This window comes from Oryx dammah, unplaced genomic scaffold (genome assembly GCF_014754425.2).
Source record: "Oryx dammah isolate SB20612 unplaced genomic scaffold, SCBI_Odam_1.1 HiC_scaffold_10, whole genome shotgun sequence".
NCBI classification, from domain to species: Eukaryota; Metazoa; Chordata; class Mammalia; order Artiodactyla; family Bovidae; genus Oryx; species Oryx dammah.
This window is the reverse complement of record NW_024070194.1, coordinates 58,358,570-58,376,339: the sequence shown is the minus strand read 5'-3', so window position 1 is coordinate 58,376,339 and position 17,770 is coordinate 58,358,570.

Here is a 17,770-nt window from a genome sequence, read left to right as displayed (position 1 = left end):
TAGCACAACCAAAAAAAAAAATCAGTATTTTAAAAAATAGAGAAATAAAGGGAGGATGTTTAATGAGCACAAGAAAATAATCTTAAAAAAACCAAACAAAAACCTTACCTAGCTGAACTTCATACACTTAACATTGGCCATCCTAAGGCTAGCTTTCCTCTTTCCACTTGCACTCAGATATTTCTCCAGATCTGAGCCTTAATTCTGACCCTATGAACAGTATGAAAAGGCAAAATGATAGGATACTGAAAGAAGAACTCCCCAGGTCAGTAGATGCCCAATATGCTACTGGAGATCAGTGGAGAAATAACTCCAGAGAATGAATGGATGAAGCCAAAGCAAAAACAATACCCAGCTGTGGATGTGACTGATGATAGAAGCAAGGTCCAGTGCTCTAAAGAGCAATATTGGGTAGGAACCTGGAATGTCAGGTCCATGAATCAAGGCAAATTGGAAGTGGTCAAACAGGAGATGGCAAGAGTGAACGTCGACATTCTAGGAATCAGCGAACTAAAATGGAGTGGAATGGGTGAATTTAACTCAGATGACCATTATATCTACTACTGTGGGCAGAATCCCTCAGAAGAAATGGAGTAGCCATCACGGTCAACAAAGGAGTCCAAAATGCAGTACTTGGATGCAGTCTCAAAAACGACAGAATGATCTCTGTTCGTTTCCAAGGCAAACCATTCAATATCACGGTAATCCAAGTCTATGCCCCAAGCAGTAATGCTGAAGAAGCTGAAGTTGAATGGTTCTATGAAGACCTACAAGACCTACCTTTTAGAACTAACACCCAAAAAAAGATGTCCTTTTCATTATAGGGGACTGGAATGTAAAAGTAGGAAGTCAAGAAACACCTGGGATAACAGGCAAATTTGGCCTTGGAATGCAGAATGAAGCAGGGCAAAGGCTAATAGAGTTTTGCCAAGAGAACATACTGATCATAGGAAACACCCTCTTCCAACAACACAAGAGAAGACTCTACACATGGACATCACCAGATGGTCAACACCGAAATCAGATTGATTATATTCTTTGCAGCCAAAGATGGAGAAGCTCTATACAGTCAAGAAAAACAAGACCGGGAGCTGACTGTGGTTCAGATCATGAGCTCCTTATTGCCAAATTCAGACTTAAATTGAAGAAAGTAGGGAAAACCACTAGACCATTCAGGTATGACCTAAATCAAATTCCTTATGATTATACAGTGGAAGTGAGAAATAGATTTAAGGGACTAGATCTGATAGATAGAGTGCCTGATGAACTATGGACAGAGGTTCGTGACTTTGTACAGGAGACAGGGATCAAGACCATCCCCATGGAACAGAAATGCAAAAAGCAAAATGGCTGTCTGGGGAGGCCTTACAAATAGCTGTGAAAAGAAGAGAGGCGAAAAGCAAAAGAGAAAAGGAAAGATATAAGCATCTGAATGCAGAGTTCCAAAGAATAGCAAGAAGCGATAAGAAAGCCTTCTTCAATGATCAATGCAAAGAAATAGAGGAAAACAACAGAATGGGAAAGACTAGAGATCTCTTCAAGAAAATTAGAGATACCAAGGGAACATTTCATGCAAAGATGGGCTCGATAAAGGACAGAAATGGTCTGGACCTAACAGAAGCAGAAGATATTAAGAAGAGGTGGCAAGAATACACGGAAGAAATGTACAAAAAAGATATTCATGACTGAGATAATTACGATGGTGTGATCACTCACCTAGAGCCAGACATCCTAGAATGTGAAGTCAAGTGGGCCTTAGAAAGCATCACTATGAACAAAGCTAGTGGAGGTGATGGCATTCCAGTTGAGCTATTTCAAATCCTGAAAGATGATGCTGTGAAAGTGCTGCACTCAATATGCCAGCAAATTTGGAAAACTCAGCAGTGGCCACAGGACTAGAAAAGGTCAATTTTCATTCCAATCCCAAAGAAAGGCAATGCCAAAGAATGCTCAAACTACTGCACAGTTACACTCATCTCACACACTAGTAAAGTAATGCTCAAAATTCTCCAAGCCAGGCTTCAGCAATATGTGAACCGTGGACTTCCAGATATTCAAGCTCGTTTTAGAAAAGGCAGAGGAATGAGAGATCAGATTGCCAACATCTGCTGGATCATGGAAAAAGCAAGAGAGTTCCAGAAAAACATCTATTTCTGCTTTCTTGACTATGCCAAAGCCTTTGACTGTGTGGATCACAATAAACTGTGGAAAATTCTGAAAGAGATGGGAATACCAGACCACCTAACCTGCCTCTTGAGAAACCTATATGCAGGTCAGAAAGCAATAGTTAGAACTGGACATGGAACAACAGAGTGGTTCCAAATAGGAAAAGGAGTACATCAAGGCTGTATATTGTCACCCTGCTTATTAAACTTATACACAGAGTACATCATGAGAAACGCAGGGCTGGAATAAGCACAAGCTGGAATCAAAATTGCCAGGAGAAATATCAATAACTCAGATATGAAGATGACACCACCCTTATGGCAGAAGGTGAAGAGGAACTAAAGAGCCTCTTGATGAAAGTGAAAGTGGAGAGTGAAAAAGTTGGCTTAAAGCTCAACATTCAGAAAACCAAGATCATGGCATCTGTCCTATCACTTCATGGGAAACAGATCGAGAAACATTGGAAACAGTGTCAGGCTTTATTTTTCTGGGCTCCATCTGAAGATGGTGATTGCAGCCATGAAATTACAAGATGCTTACTCCTTGGAAGGAGTTATGACCAACCTAGATAGCATATTCAAAAGCAGAGACATTACTTTGCCAACAAAGTCTGTGTAGTCAAGGCTATGGTTTTTCCAGTGGTCATGTATGGATGTGAGAGTTGGACTGTGAAGAAATGGGTTTGAACTGTGGTGTTGGAGAAGAAAGACTCTTGAGAGTCCCTTGGACTGCAAGGAGATCCAACCAGTCCATCCTAAAGGAGATCAGTCCTGGGTATTCTTTGGAAGGACTGATGCTAAAGCTGAAACTCCGAATACTTTGGCCACCTCATGCGAAGAGTTGACTCATTGGAAAAGACTCTGATGCTGGGAGGGATTGGGGGCAGGAGGAGAAGGGGATGACAGAGGATGAGATGTCTGGATGGCATCACCGACCTGAGTTTGGGTGAACTCCGGGAGTTGGTGATGGACAGGGAGGCCTGGCGTGCTGCAATTCATGGGGTCGCAAAGAGTTGGACACGACTGAGCGACTGAAATGAACTGAACTGAACTGAGCCTTAATTGCTTAGTGAAATCATAGATAATGAAACTAGAGATAGCAAAAATAGAGAAGAGTGGGTGTTTCAAAATCTTCTTCATAACTTAATAGTTTATTAAATAAATACCTTGCTTGATAATTTCTGATTTTGAAGCACATGTGTTGGAAAGTCACATTTCTGCTTTGTTGATCTTCTAATACTAAGAAGTGAATACAAGATCAAGTACACACAGCGCGGTGCTGATTTACATGAGATGAAGAGCATATTTACACCGTGCTGAACCCTTAGCTAGATGCCGTCAGTTACCAGCTGACTCTAAACATGAACCCTGAGGGCAGCAATGACCCCAGAAGTGCATTATTGGCCATCATGGTCAGAAATGAAGTGAAGTCACTCAGTCGTGTCCGACTCTCTGTAACCCCATGGACGGTAACCTATCAGGCTCCTCAGTCCATGGGATTCTCCAGGCAAGAATACTGGAGTGGGGTGCCATTTCCTTCTCCAGGGGATCTTCCCAACCCAGGGATCGAACCGGGGTCTCCTGCATTGCAGACAGACACTTTACCATCTGAGCCACTAGGGAAGCCCCTTCATGGTCAGAATGGAGAAGAAAAATGTAGTGAGTTTTTTCCCTTGAGAAAGGAATAAGGAAGTCTATCACAGAAGGAGAGAGAGAAGAGAGATGAGGAAAATATATTTGGAAAGTAACAAAAATATTAGAATATTATTTTGCTTATTATTTCACCATCTTTTAACTCAGCAGACAGAATCTTTGATTAGAAGTACTTCCTCAGCATCTGTTCTTGTTGTTCAGTTGCTGTTGTTATTCAGTTGTTGTTCGACTCATTTTGACCCCACGGACAGCAGCATGCCAGGCTTCCCTGTCCTTCGGTATTTCCTGGACTTTGCTCAAACGTATGTCCACTGAGTCAGTAATGCCATCCAACCATCTCATCCTCTGTTGCCCTCTTTTCCTCTTGCCTTCAGTCTTTCCACAGCATCAGGGTCTTTTCCAATGAGTTGGCTCTTCATATCAAGTGGCCAAAGTATTAAAGCTTCAACTTCAGCATCAGTCCTTCCATGAATATTCAGAGTTGATTTCCTTTATGATTGACTGGTTTGATCTCCTTGTAGTCCAAGGGACTCTCAAGAGTCTTCTCCAGCACCACAGTTCAAAAGCATCAAATTCTTTGGTGCTCAGCCTTCTTTATGGTACAACTCTCACATCCATACATGGTTACTGGAAAAACCATAGTTTTGACTATATGTACCTTTGTGCTACTGAAAAGTAAAAAGGGAAAATGTCGACTTTGTTTTAATAATAAAAGCCCAATTCCAGAGGATGGATCTCTTGAGAAGCAGTAGTTTAGTGCAGACATCCTAAATGGAAGATTGGTCAGTTCATCAGGAAAGAAGAAATAAACATTGCTTTTTCCTAAACATATAGGGTAAACATAAATAAATGATCATTTGTGTGCTGCTATTGAGATGTTTAATCTCAGATTCTCAGTAACATATTACCCTTGTAAGATTCATTGAGGGACAGAGTGTACTGCCTGACAAATGCAGTCAAATAGTTTAAGGATCAAGACATTTGAAGGTCAAATGACAAAGGTCATTATTAAGTAGCCACCACCACAGAAACCTTAGCTCTGCGTCAAACACTAATTCAGCAGGACTTCAAAGAATGTTGAGAAGAGGGTGAGTGACATGATCGAATTTATGGTATCAAGGTAACTTTGGAAGCAGTTTGGAGGACTGGGAGGTGGAGACTAAGAACATAGACAGAACTAAAAATAGAATTACTGTATGGTCTGCAACCCCATCCCTGGGCGTCTATCCAGACGAACCATAATTCAAAAAGATGCATGCATTCCTAGGTTCATAGCACTGTTGACAACAGCCAAGGCATGGAAACAACCTAAATGTCCATCCACAGATGAATGGATAGCGACGATGCGATGTATATGGGCTTCCCAGGTGGTTGCAGTGGTAAGGAACCTGCCTGCCAACGCAGGACACATAATAGACCCGGGTTCATTCTCTTGGTCAGGAAGATCCCCTGGAAGAGGGCATGGCAACCCACTCCAGTATTCTTGCCTGAAGAATCCCCATGGACAGAGGAACTTGGCGGGCTATAGTCCATGGGGTCCAAAAGAGTCAGACACAACTTAGAGACTGTATATGTGTGTGTATATATATATATATATATATACACATATATATATATACATACATACATACATGTGTGCATGCACGACTGAGCCAACTGCATATGTACGTATGCATGTGTGCATGCTCAGTTGTGTGTGTGTATAGATATAGATATAGATATGTAATGGAAGTTAAAAGAAGAATGAAATAATGCCGTTTACAGCAACATGGATGCAGCTAGAGATTACCATACTAAGTGAAGTAAGTCAGAAAGAGAAAGACAAATGACATACAAATCACGTATATGTGGAATCTAAAATGTGATCCAAATGAACCTATCTATGAAACAGAAACAAAATTGTGGACATAGACAAGAGACTGGTGATTGCCAGGGGGAAGGGTTTGAGAGAGGAATGGAATGGGAGGTTGGGATGAGCAGATATAAGCTTTTATGTACAGAATGGATAAAATAACTGGATCCTACTGTAGAGCACAGTGAACTGTATTTGATATCCTATGATGAAGCATAATGGAAAAGAATATTTTTTAAAAAAGAACACAGCAAGTAAATGCATCAAAGAGGGACAGGATCGGGCCAGGTAACTTTTCTTTCACTCTCTTGGGGAACATCTTCCGCCTCTGGAAATTAAATTTGCTTCCGGGTATACAGAGCAGCTCTTTCAGCCTCCTGATAGCCCCCCCTTTACAATGAGGAAGCTGAAGCTTAGAAAAGTTAAGTGCATTATTAAGAAGGTTAAGTGGATTATTAAAAATTGGAGAGTTGTAACCCAAACTTAGGCTCCTCTCCTGCCTGCTCTCCTGTCCTGACCAATGACATAAAAGCCTATTGTCCTTATTATGCAAAGAGAATACTAGAAGAAGAGGTAGACAGACTGGCAATCTTGTGAGTTCAGACATTTTTAAAAGGATGCTGTTATACGCTCAAGTCTAAAAAGCTGAAATTACTCTTTAAAAATTTATAGTAAAAATGCTGTTTAAAGGAGATACAGATGTATAGGACTATGAGGGTCAAAGGAAGAAACATTATTTAGGGAAGAATTTGGCCCAAGAAATTGAACTGGGCCTTGGGGTTTAGGGACTGGCCACGATCACAGAGAGGAAACCCAGATAGAGCAGTGCTCTGGGGACTCTGAGAAGTCAGGCCGCCTGTAGAAGGGACAGTGTTACTATGCAGTTTTAACTTGTTAGACTCAACACAACTTTCTAGGGTTTCTCCCCAGCAAAAGCCAAGTCAAATTACTTTAGAATGAGCTCTCTCTCCTGTGAGACTTCTCACACTGGACAGAGGCCAGCAAGGCTAATGTGTGAGCAGGTCGCTGGGCTTTAACATTGGGGTTTCCTCCAACTGGCTGAGTGAGCCTCTCTGAACCTGTTTTCTTGTGTAGGATTCAGGGCCACAGTAGATGGTTGGTTTCTTTCTTTCAATTAATTTTTATTGGAGTAGAGTTGCTTTACAGTGTTGTGTTAGTTTCTGCTGTACAGCAAACGAATCAGCTATCCTTACACATATTAATATACCCCCTTTGGGGGGGCGGGTTTTCCTTCCCTTTTAGTCACCACAGAGCACTGAATTGAGTTCCCTGTGCTGTACAGTAGGTTCTCATTAGTTATCTATTATATATATATATTAATAGTGTATATATGTCAATCCCAATCTTCCAATTCTTCCTCCCCCCTTTCACCCTTGGTACTCATAACGTTTGTTCTCTACGTCTGTGTCTCTATTTCCACTTTGCAAATACGTCCATCTGGATCATTTTTCTAGATTCCACGTGTAAGCAATGTTATATGATATTTGACAGTTGGTTTCACGGTTTTCTTGTTTCATGAGAGTGTGTTCGGTGCCATGGCCCTTGGGGTCCTCTTGCATGTAAAACACACTGGAGGGTTCTATGAACTCCCTTCAGCCCTCCATTAATGGACTGACTCAGGAAAGGATTTCTCAAGTGTCTATAATGTGCAGGGATTATGGGAGAAGAGAACGATGAAAGAGACATGAGTAAAGTTAACAGATACTGAAATGCAGAGAAGGGGAGGTGTTCTGTGATGGGTGACTGTGGCATCTGAAGTAGAGGCGCAGTGTAGGCACTATGGAAGAGCAGCCCCCACCTGCACCCTCGAGGAGGGCAGATGAATTTATTATAGGGCCATGAGGCCACTCTGAGTGCCAGAGCTGGGATTAGGAACTTTCTGTCCACACCATTAAACTCTCCTGATTCACTGTTTATCAGATGACCACTCCTTCTCATTTTCTCTCTGTATAAACAGGATAGCCATCTCCTTTTCCTTAAAGAAAATAAATGGAATAATATCACTTACCACTTCATGGTATCATATTGTCATTAAAAGGAAATTAGTCTACTTAAATATAAATAACGTGTCTGATTATTCCTTTTCCTTTGAGATACTGCAACATGCTTCCAGTAGATCTGTATAGTTGATCTTGGATAAGAAATTACCCATTCCATGAAAGAACATTTTCTTGCACCCAAATTGATCTTTTGCAAAGGGGAGTGCCACCTCTGATGCTGGCTGTAGGTAACTTTGGGGATGGTGGTACAGCTTACATCTATCTAACATCCTTATCACTCACAGATACGGTTTCAATGTCCGGAGCAATATTCACATCCCCAGTGCCAGACTGATTTCCCTGGTGGTTCAGATGGTAAAGCGTCCGTCTACAATGTGAGAGACCTGGATTCGATCCCTGGGTTGGGAAGATTCCCTGGAGAAGGAAATGACAACCCACTCCAGTACTCTTGCCTTGAAAATCCCATGGACAGAGGAGCTTGGGGCAGGCTACTATCCATGGGGTCGCAAAGAGTCGGGCACAACTGAGCGACTTCACTAATGCCAGACTATAGGTGACACTACTGATATGACAGTTAATCTCTTCTGAAAATTTAAAATTGGACCTGAAAGGTGATAGGAAGTTTACATGAGTACTTTAACCAGAATATCCTGGCACATCCAAGTTTAGCCCAGTGCATACAGGATCAGAGAAAAAAATGAAGAGACCTGCAGAGAGAGAGATGAGAGAGACTGATAAGACTGCTAAATCCAGGCTCATGTGGCCCTTCTGTGCATCTGTGTGTCTTGTATGCAATGATCCCACATCTTTTAAACCTTCTTTTAAGGTTTAAACCTGTAAATCTTGTTTAAGCTAGAGTCAGTAAGTTTCTGTTGCATGCAACCAAAGGGTCCCTAATTAAATATTCAGATTTCTAAGAGCTTCTCTTCCTTTCTTATTTTTATTGAAGGCTTCTTGTAGGTGTCCCAGGTCTGGTAAAATGTTAGTAGCGTGAGAGATAAAAATAGGCTTATTGCACTGGTATTGACTCCTGGCCGTGCAGTCCTTTTCAAACCCTGCCGGTACTGTAAGCTATGTGGTTGTTTATCCAGAGCTCCTGGGTCAATGTTTGACTTTGGTTTTATTTAAAAGGATGGAGGAAGAAGCAGGGACACGCTGTTCTTGGCATGACTAGCACTGCTGAGTGGCACATCTGTTTTCCTAAGTCATTAACGGGTCCTTCCGGAAACAGCCAATCCTTCCTCAAGCATTAGGTCAGCAGTCCTGATTAGAATTGGCATCGTCCACCCATGAAACTAGAAACTTCCCTGTGATTTACTGTTATAATAAAACCTCACTAATTAACCATAATTAGAAGGAAAAGCCAGTCTCAATTTTAAGGTTCTAAAAGAAGCAACATTTTAATTTCTTCCAACTTTACATAGTGATTTAAATTAGATTGAGTATATTTGACTTACCATATAAATAAAAATTATTTCTAGTAGCACATTGACTTCATATGTGCATTTTTGGTATGTAAATGGTCTTTAAGGAACAACTTTTTCTTCCAGGCAATGTAAGCATTCTACTTACACTTTTGGAGTATTCATGGCTTAGTAAATGCTTTTTCCCACTGAAAAATATGATGACTAACTTAATCTTAACACTTGTCAAAATTATTTTTAAACAAGTAGAGCCTGAACTGTAGAGATTGTTGTTATTTTTGGAGCAACATGACAATGAATAGGGGAGCAACTTGGTTGAATTAGAGTGTCATGAAAACCTATTTGAAAGCTTTTCTGTATTTTTAACAGGGGTTTATGTCACAGTTGAAAATGAGTTGCTGATTTACTTAAGTCTGGTGGGATGGTCATGTTGTGGATATGCTGAAAATCATTTCTCCTGCACATCTGATAACACTGTGATCTTTACACTGTGGTTCCAAACTCCAAAGAGCCCCGGGTACATCCAGTAAGCCTTGGATGGAGTGTTTGGTGTCCCGTGTCATTTCTCCTGATTGTTCATTTGCTTTTATGAAGTCTAAAGAAAATGAGCTGGGTGGCCAAAACTGATGCTGTAAATAGAGATATCTTAAAAGCTATGTTGATTTCATGGCTGCAGAAATGTCTCTGTAGGATTCCTGAAGTGTGCTATGTTGGGTTATGAAAGCCCAGAGTTTGTATTTTCTTTTCTTTTTTTCTTACATTAAAAAAAAAATTGTTTATTTATTTTCTTGGCCAAATTGGGTCTTAGTTGTGGCACTTGGGATCTTCACCACGGCAAGTGGGTTTCTCTAGTTTTGGTGCATGCGTTCTAGAGCTCCTAGACTCAGTAGCTGTAGCACATGGACTCAGATGCCCAGAGGTATGTGGGATCCTAGTTCCCCAACCAGGGAATGAACCCGTGTCCCCCACAAAAAAAAAAAAAAATATATATATATATATATATACACACACACACACACACACATATACACATGCATATATATGTGTATATTTGGTTGCACCTGGTCTTAGTTGCAGCATGCAGAATCTTGGTTGGGGCATGCCAACTCTTAGATGTGGCATGTGGGATCTAGATCTAGTTCCCTGACCAGGGACTGAACCCACACCCCTTGCATGAGGAGCTCAGAGTCTCATCCTCACCCACTTTACCATTAGGGAAGTCCCTGGGCAGAGCCTTTGCATTGGCGTTGAGACCACATCTGCTGAGGAATCCAGAGAGTCTGACTTGTGTCAGCCATTTATCTCCTGCTGCTGCCCCCTCCACACCTCCTCTCCCTTCATGTTACATTGGATGATTTCAGCTTCCTGCCTCATTTTTCACCTGAGCCCATGAAATTATGTGCAGAGTCTAGTATGTTGAAGCACACCTGAAAGGTAATGCAGGTTTTTAGAACTCCTTGGAAACCACCTACTTTCTGATATTCCTTCCCATAGGAGTAGAAGCTATAGCCTTGCCCTGTTGGGTCCAGGAGAGCATCTTTAATTTCACAGAGTTAGATCACAGGGTTAGAGCTCCCCTTGGCAGATCTCCCAGGCAACTAAGACAGGACTAATCACAGACAGGAAGAAGATCAAACCAGTCATTCTAAAGGAAATCAGTCCTGACTATTCGTTGGAAGGACTGAGGCTAAAGCTGAAGCTCCAATACTTTGGCAGCCAATATGAAGAGCCAACTCATTGGAAGAGACCCCGAGGCCGGGAAAGATTGAGGGCAGGAGGAGGATAAGGTGACAGAGGAAGAGATGGTTGGATGGCATCACTGACTCAATGGATATGAGTTTGAGAAAGCTGTGGGAGATAGTGAAGGACAGGGAAGCTTGGCTTGCTGAATCCATGGGGTGGCAAAGAGTTGACATGACTTAGTGTCTGACAGTAACAACAAAACATGGCATTAATGTTGCCAGAGTTGGTACAGGAAGATGGAAAGAAGCTTTCTGTTGTTGAAAGCCATGGAGCATTGTCCTCACTTGCCATTCAGTCTCTGGACAGAAATGGCTGGTAGACTGCGGGTAACTTCTCCTCCAAGGAATTCTCTGTGCTTGCCCAAGGTACCTGCCTTTGTTCTGATTCTTTGGGGCTTCAGCATTTTTGAGGATGTCTGTTATTTGTTTAGCACCTTTGCTTTCTTTTTTTTTAAAGATTTTTTTAAATGTGGACCATTTTTTAAAAGCCTTTATTGAGTTTGTTACAACATTGCTTCTATTTTGTTTTGGTTTTTGTCTGTGAGGCATGTGGGATCTTAGCTGCCCAACCAGGGATCAAACTCACACCCTCTGCATTGAAAGGCAAAGTCTTAACCACTGGACCACCAGGGAAGTCTCTTACTTCCTTCTTATAATTTTTTACTTTATATAAAAATAAAGCATGTGTGAGATACCACAGTCAAGTTTTCCTAAAGAGGGACAGGAGAGAAGCAGAGCCTGGGGCATGAGCATAGCCTTCCTCCCACCCTGCTGCCACTGCTCCAGACACCATGGTCTGTCTCCCTGCCCCCATCCAGTCGTGGTTTCCTGATCACAGTGGGAACGTGACCTAAAGGACGCTGCTGATACAGAGCATCCGGGCATCACCGTGCCTGGGCTCTAATTCAGACCCTACTATTCGTTATTCAGACTACTTCATCTCTCCAGGTCTTGGTTTTATGAAAAATACAGTTAAATAGTATGACAGGGTATGCTCAATAGATGCTCGTTAGCTTCATGACAGGAGAGTTTGGATGATAGGTGGGCCTTTGCATAACTTGGGGGAGAACTGGTCTCCACATCTTACCCTGCACCTTGACACAGTAGAGGAATAGCACTTTCTGTCCCCAAGTACTTGGGCACACATCTCAATATTTTGTTCATCGAATGTTAATTAATTATGTTTGCTTAATTGGCAAGGTGATAAAGCAAAAGTAAAACCAAATGCAATTCTAAAGTGACTACATTAAGAAAATGCATCTAGTTCCACAGAGGGGAGAGGGGAGGAGGGAGCAGAGGCTACCCTGGGTTTCTGCTTCAGGCAGTGAATGATGAGGGTTCTGTTCACCCAGTCAGGGATCGCAGGGGAGGGCGCATCAAACAGGCAAATGATTATCAGTCTAAGATGATGTCTTGAGATCAGTGCAGACCTGTTGAGTATCAGGTGCCCCTGGGACATCTAGAGGAGATGTCTAATTAAAGGCTGAACCTTGGGAGAGAAACCTAAAAGTTAACAAGTTATAGTTGCTCATTGCTCAGTCTTTACATTTTCCCCACTGTGGTCTGGAACATTCCTTCTCCAGAAATTGGCACAGTTTGTTCCCTGTCTTCTATAGACCTGTGCTCAACCTATCATTCTTGTAGTAAGACCCCCTGAGCACCTAATTTTAATGGGCAAATATTTTCAACCCAAGCATTACATATCCACCCTCTCTGAATCATATTTTCCCTATAATATGTAACATTTTCTTAATACTATCTATTTTCTACTATTTATTTTGACTTATTTATCTTGCTTATGATGTTCTACCTATTAGAATGGAGGCTTCATGTGGGCATGGATTTTTGTCCATTTTGCTTACTTCTGTATCTACAGTGGCTAGAATGAAGCCTGGGACATATATGCTCTCAATAAATAGTTGAGAAAGAGAATAAGCCCTTCCTGTGTGCTGACACTAAATGCTTTATATGTACTCTCTCCATCTCAGTGAGAAATAAATTTAGGAGCTACAGCTTTATAGTTAGTAATGGGTGCCATGAAAATAAATGAAATCTGCAGAGAGGAGAAGACCTAGGACAGACATAAAGAACATCATCCTTTCAGAGACAGGTAAATGTGGAAATGGACCACACATTAGAAACTCAAGAAAAGTCACTCAGCAGGAGGAAAGCCAGGCTGCTGTTTTGCTGTCAGACCAACTGGGGGATGGTTTCAAGAGGGAAGAAATACCTGCAAGGTGTCGGATGCTGCAGAGGGGTTGGCTCAGCTAAGAAACAAAAGGTGATGAAGAGATGAATCTGCAGAGGCTCTTAGGCTCATCTGGTGCCTCTGATTCAGATGCTGACCTACAAACCTCTGACCAAATGGGTGGAGTTGTTTTCACTGCCATCTCCTCTGACAAAACATATTGCAGGGGTATAAATGGTAGAGTTTTTATTTTTAAGCAAAATGTAGGTCACAGTGGTTCCTAGATTTTGCAATATCAAGAACTACAATCATTTGAGGAAATAAATCGGTCATGGAAGTACTAGACTGCCTTGTCAATCATCTTATTATTCTGCTCAATTCATGTAGGGCAGTCTGACCACAGGGAAGGAATAAATTCAGAATCATTTAGGAGACATGAAACCTAGACAATAAGAGCACTTCTGTTGGCTTGGCTTCTGGTACAGGGAGCTTGACGTGGTGCTCTGTGGTGAGCACCCCTATAGGGGTGGGATGGAGCAGAGAGAAGGGAAGCCCAGGAGGAAGGGGATATATGTATACATATAGCTAATTCACATTGTTGTACAGCAGAAGCAAACACAACTTTATAAAGCTATTGTTGTGTAGTCATTGTTGTTATTGCTGCTATTGTTGAAGTCATATCCAACTCTTTGTGAACCCATGGACTGTAGCACACCAGGCTTCCCTGTCCTTCACCATCTCCCAGAGTTTGCTGAAATTCATGTCCATTGAGTCCACGATGCCATCCATCCTCTGTTGTCCCCTTCTTCTCCTGTCCTCAATCTTTCCCAGCATCAGGATCTCTTCAGTGAGTTGGCTTTTTGCATCAGGTGGCCAAAGTATTGGAGCTTCATTTTTAGGATCAGTCCTTTCAATGAATATTCAGGGTTGATTTCCTTTAGCATTGACTAGTTTTATCTCCTTGCTGTCCAAGGGACTCTCAAGAGTCTTACTCCAGCATCATAGTTCAAAACCATCAATTCTTCAGTGCTCAGCCTTATTTATGGTCCAACTCTCACATCTGTACATGGCTACTGGAAAAACCATAGCTTTGACTAGATGGACCTTTGTTGGCAAAGTAATACGTCTGCTTTTCAATGCGCTGTCTAGGTTTGTCATAGATTTTTTTCCAAGGAACAAGCGTCTTTTAATTTCATGGCTGCTGTCACCATCCGCAGTGATTTCGGAGCCCAAGAGAATAAAGTCTGTCACTGTTTTCATTTTTTTCCCCATCTATTTGCCATGAAGTGTTGGGACCAGACACCGTGATCTTAATTTTTTGAGTGCTGAGTTTTAAGCCAGCTTTTCCACTCTCCTCTTTCACCTTCATCAAGAGACTCTTTAGTTCCTCTTAACTTTCTTCCGTTAGGGTGATATCGTCTGCATATTTGAGGTTGTTGGTATTTCTCTGGTCAATCTTGGAAAGCAGCTATCAGTTCAGTTTAGTTCAGTCGCTCAGTCATGTCCGACTCTTTGTGACCCCATGAATCGCAGCACGCCAGGCCTCCCTGTCCATCACCAACTCCCGGAGTTCACTCAGACTCACGTCCATCGAGTCCATGATGCCATCCAGTCATCTCATGCTCGGTCATCCCCTTCTTCTCCTGCCCCCAATCCCTCCCAGCAGCAGAGTCTTTTCCAATGAGTCAACTCTTCGCATGAGGTGGCCAAAGTACTGGAGTTTCAGCTTTAGCATCATTCCTTCCAAAGAAATCCCAGGGTTGATCTCCTGCAGAATGGACTGGTTGGATCTCCTTGCAGTCCAAGGGACTCTCAAAAGTCTTCTCCAACACCACAGTTCAAAAGCATCAATTTTTCAGCACAGTCCAACTCTCACATCCATACATGACCATAGGAAAAACCATAGATGAACCTTAACTAGAACCTTAACTAGATGAACCTTAGTCAGCAAAGTAATGTCTCTGCTTTTGAATATACTATCTAGGTTGGTCATAACTTTTCTTCTAAGGAGTAAGCGTCTTTTAATTTCATGGCTGTAGTCACCATCTGTAGTGATTTTGGAGCCCAAAAAAATAAAGTCTGACACTGTTTCCACTGTTTCCCATGAAGTGATGGGACCGGATGCCATGATCTTGGTTTTCTGAATGTTGAGATTTAAGCCAACTTTTTCACTCTCCTCTTTCACTTTCATTAAGAGGCTTTTTAACTCCTCTTCACTTTCTGCCATAAGGGTGGTGTCATCTGCATATCTGAGGTTATTGATATTTCTCCTGGCAGTCTTGATTCCAGCTTGTGTTTCTTCCAGCCCAGCATTTCTCATGATGTACTCTGCATAGAAGTTAAATAAGCAGGGTGACAATATATAGCCTTGACATACTCCTTTTCCTATTTGCAACCAGTCTGTTGTTCCATGTCCAGTTCTAACTGTTGCTTCCTGACCTGCATACAGATTTCTCAAGAGGCAGGTTAGGTGGTCTGGTAGTCCCATCTCTTGAAGAATTTTCCACAGTTTATTGTGATCCACACAGTCAAAGGCTTTGGCATAGTCAAGAAAGCAGAAATAGATGTTTTTCTGGAACTCTCTTGCTTTTTCCATGATCCAGTGGATGTTGGCAATTTCTCAGGATTTCTCTGGTTCCTCTGCCTTTTCTAAAACCAGCTTGAACATCAGGGAGTTCACGGTTCACATATTGCTGCAGCCTGGCTTGGGGAATTTTGAGCATTACTTCACAAGCGTGTGAGATAAGTGTAATTGTGCGGTAGTTTGAGCATTCTTTGGCATTGCCTTTCTTTGGAATGGGAATGAAAACTGACCTTTTCCAGTCCTGTGGCCACTGCTGACTTTTCCAAATTTGTTGGCATATTGAGTACAGGACTTTCACAGCATCATCTTTCAGGATTTGAAACAGCTCAACTGGAATTCCATCACCTCCACTAGCTTTGTTCGTAGTGATGCTTTCTAAGGCCCACTTGACTTCACATTCCAGGATGTCTGGCTCTAGATTAGTGATCACATCATCATGACTATCTGGGTTGTGAAGATCTTTTTTGTACAGTTCTTCCGTGTATTCTTGCCACCTCTTCTTAATATCTTCTGCTTCTGTTAGGTCCATACCATTTCTGTCCTTTATCGAGCCCATCTTTGCATGAAATGTTCCCTTGGTATCTCTAATTTTCTTGAAGAGATCTCTAGTCTTTCCCATTCGGTTGTTTTCCTCGATTTCCTTGCATTGATCACTGAAGAAGGCTTTCTTATCGCTTCTTGCTATTCTTTGGAACTCTGCATTCAAATGCTTATATCTTTCCTTTTCTCCTTTGCTTTTCACCTCTCTTCTTTTCACAGCTATTTGTAAGGCCTTCCCAGAGAGCCATTTTGCTTTTTTGCATTTCTGTTCCATGGGGATGGTCTTGATCCCTGTCTCCTGTACAATGTCATGAACCTCTGTCCATAGTTCATCAGGCACTCTATCTATCAGATCTAGACCCTTAAATCTATTTCTCACTTCCACTGTATAATCATAAGGGATTTGATTTAGGTCATACCTGAATGGTCTAGTGGTTTTCCCTACTTTCTTCAGTTTAAGTCTGAATTGGGCAATAAGGAGTTCATGATCTGAGCCACAGTCAGCTCCCGGTCTTGTTTTTGTTGACTGTATAGAGCTTCTCCATCTTTGGCTGCAAAAAATATAATCAATCTGATTTTGGTGTTGACTATCTGGTGATGTCCATGTATAGAGTCTTCTTTTGTGTTTTTGGAAGAGGGTGTTTGCTATGACCAGTGCATTTTCTGGACAAAACTCTATTAGTCTTTGCCCTGCTTCATTCTGCATTCCAAGGCCAAATTTGCCTGTTACTCCAGGTGTTTCTTGACTTCCTACTTTTGCATTCCAGTCCCCTATAATGAAAAGGACATCTTTTTTGGGTGTTAGTTCTAAAAGGTCTTGTAGGTCTTCATAAAACCGTTCAACTTCAGTTTCTTCAGCATTACTGGTTGGGGCATAGACTTGGATTACCGTGATATTGAATGGTTTGCCTTGGAAACGAACAGAGATCATTCTGTCGTTTTTGAGATTGCATCCAAGTACTGCATTTCAGACTCCTTTGTTGACCATGATGGCTACTCCATTTCTTCTGAGGGATTCCTGCCTGCAGTAGTAGATATAATCGTCATCTGAGTTAAATTCACCCATTCCAGTCCATTTTCATTCGCTGATTCCTAGAATGTTGACCTTCACCCTTGCCATCTATGAAGTGAAGTCGCTCAGTCGTGTCTGACTCTTTGTGACCCCATAGACTGTAGCCTACCAGGCTCCTCTGTCCATGGGATTTTCCAGGCAATAGTACTGGAGTGGATTGCCATTTCCTTCTCCAGGGGATCTTCCCAACCCAGGGCTCGAACCCAGGTCTCCCACATTGTAGACAGACGCTTTACTGTCTGAGCCACCAGGGAAGTCTTTTGCCATCTATACGCCAATAAAAAATAAATTTAAAAATTTATCTTTCAGTTAAAAAAAAAGAAGAAGAAAAAAAAGAAATCCTTTTAGGAAAGGATATGACTTCCAGTCCTTTACCACCAACAACCTACCCTATTTCAGGCGCTCTCTGTTGCTTCCTTTGCCCTAACTCACATTCTGGATTGAGTCAAAGAAGCCAGTGGTTGCCAGAGGTACCAAGGAGTCACCAGCAGTGTCTTTAGCACCTTTGACCAGTAATCTCCGTCAGCCT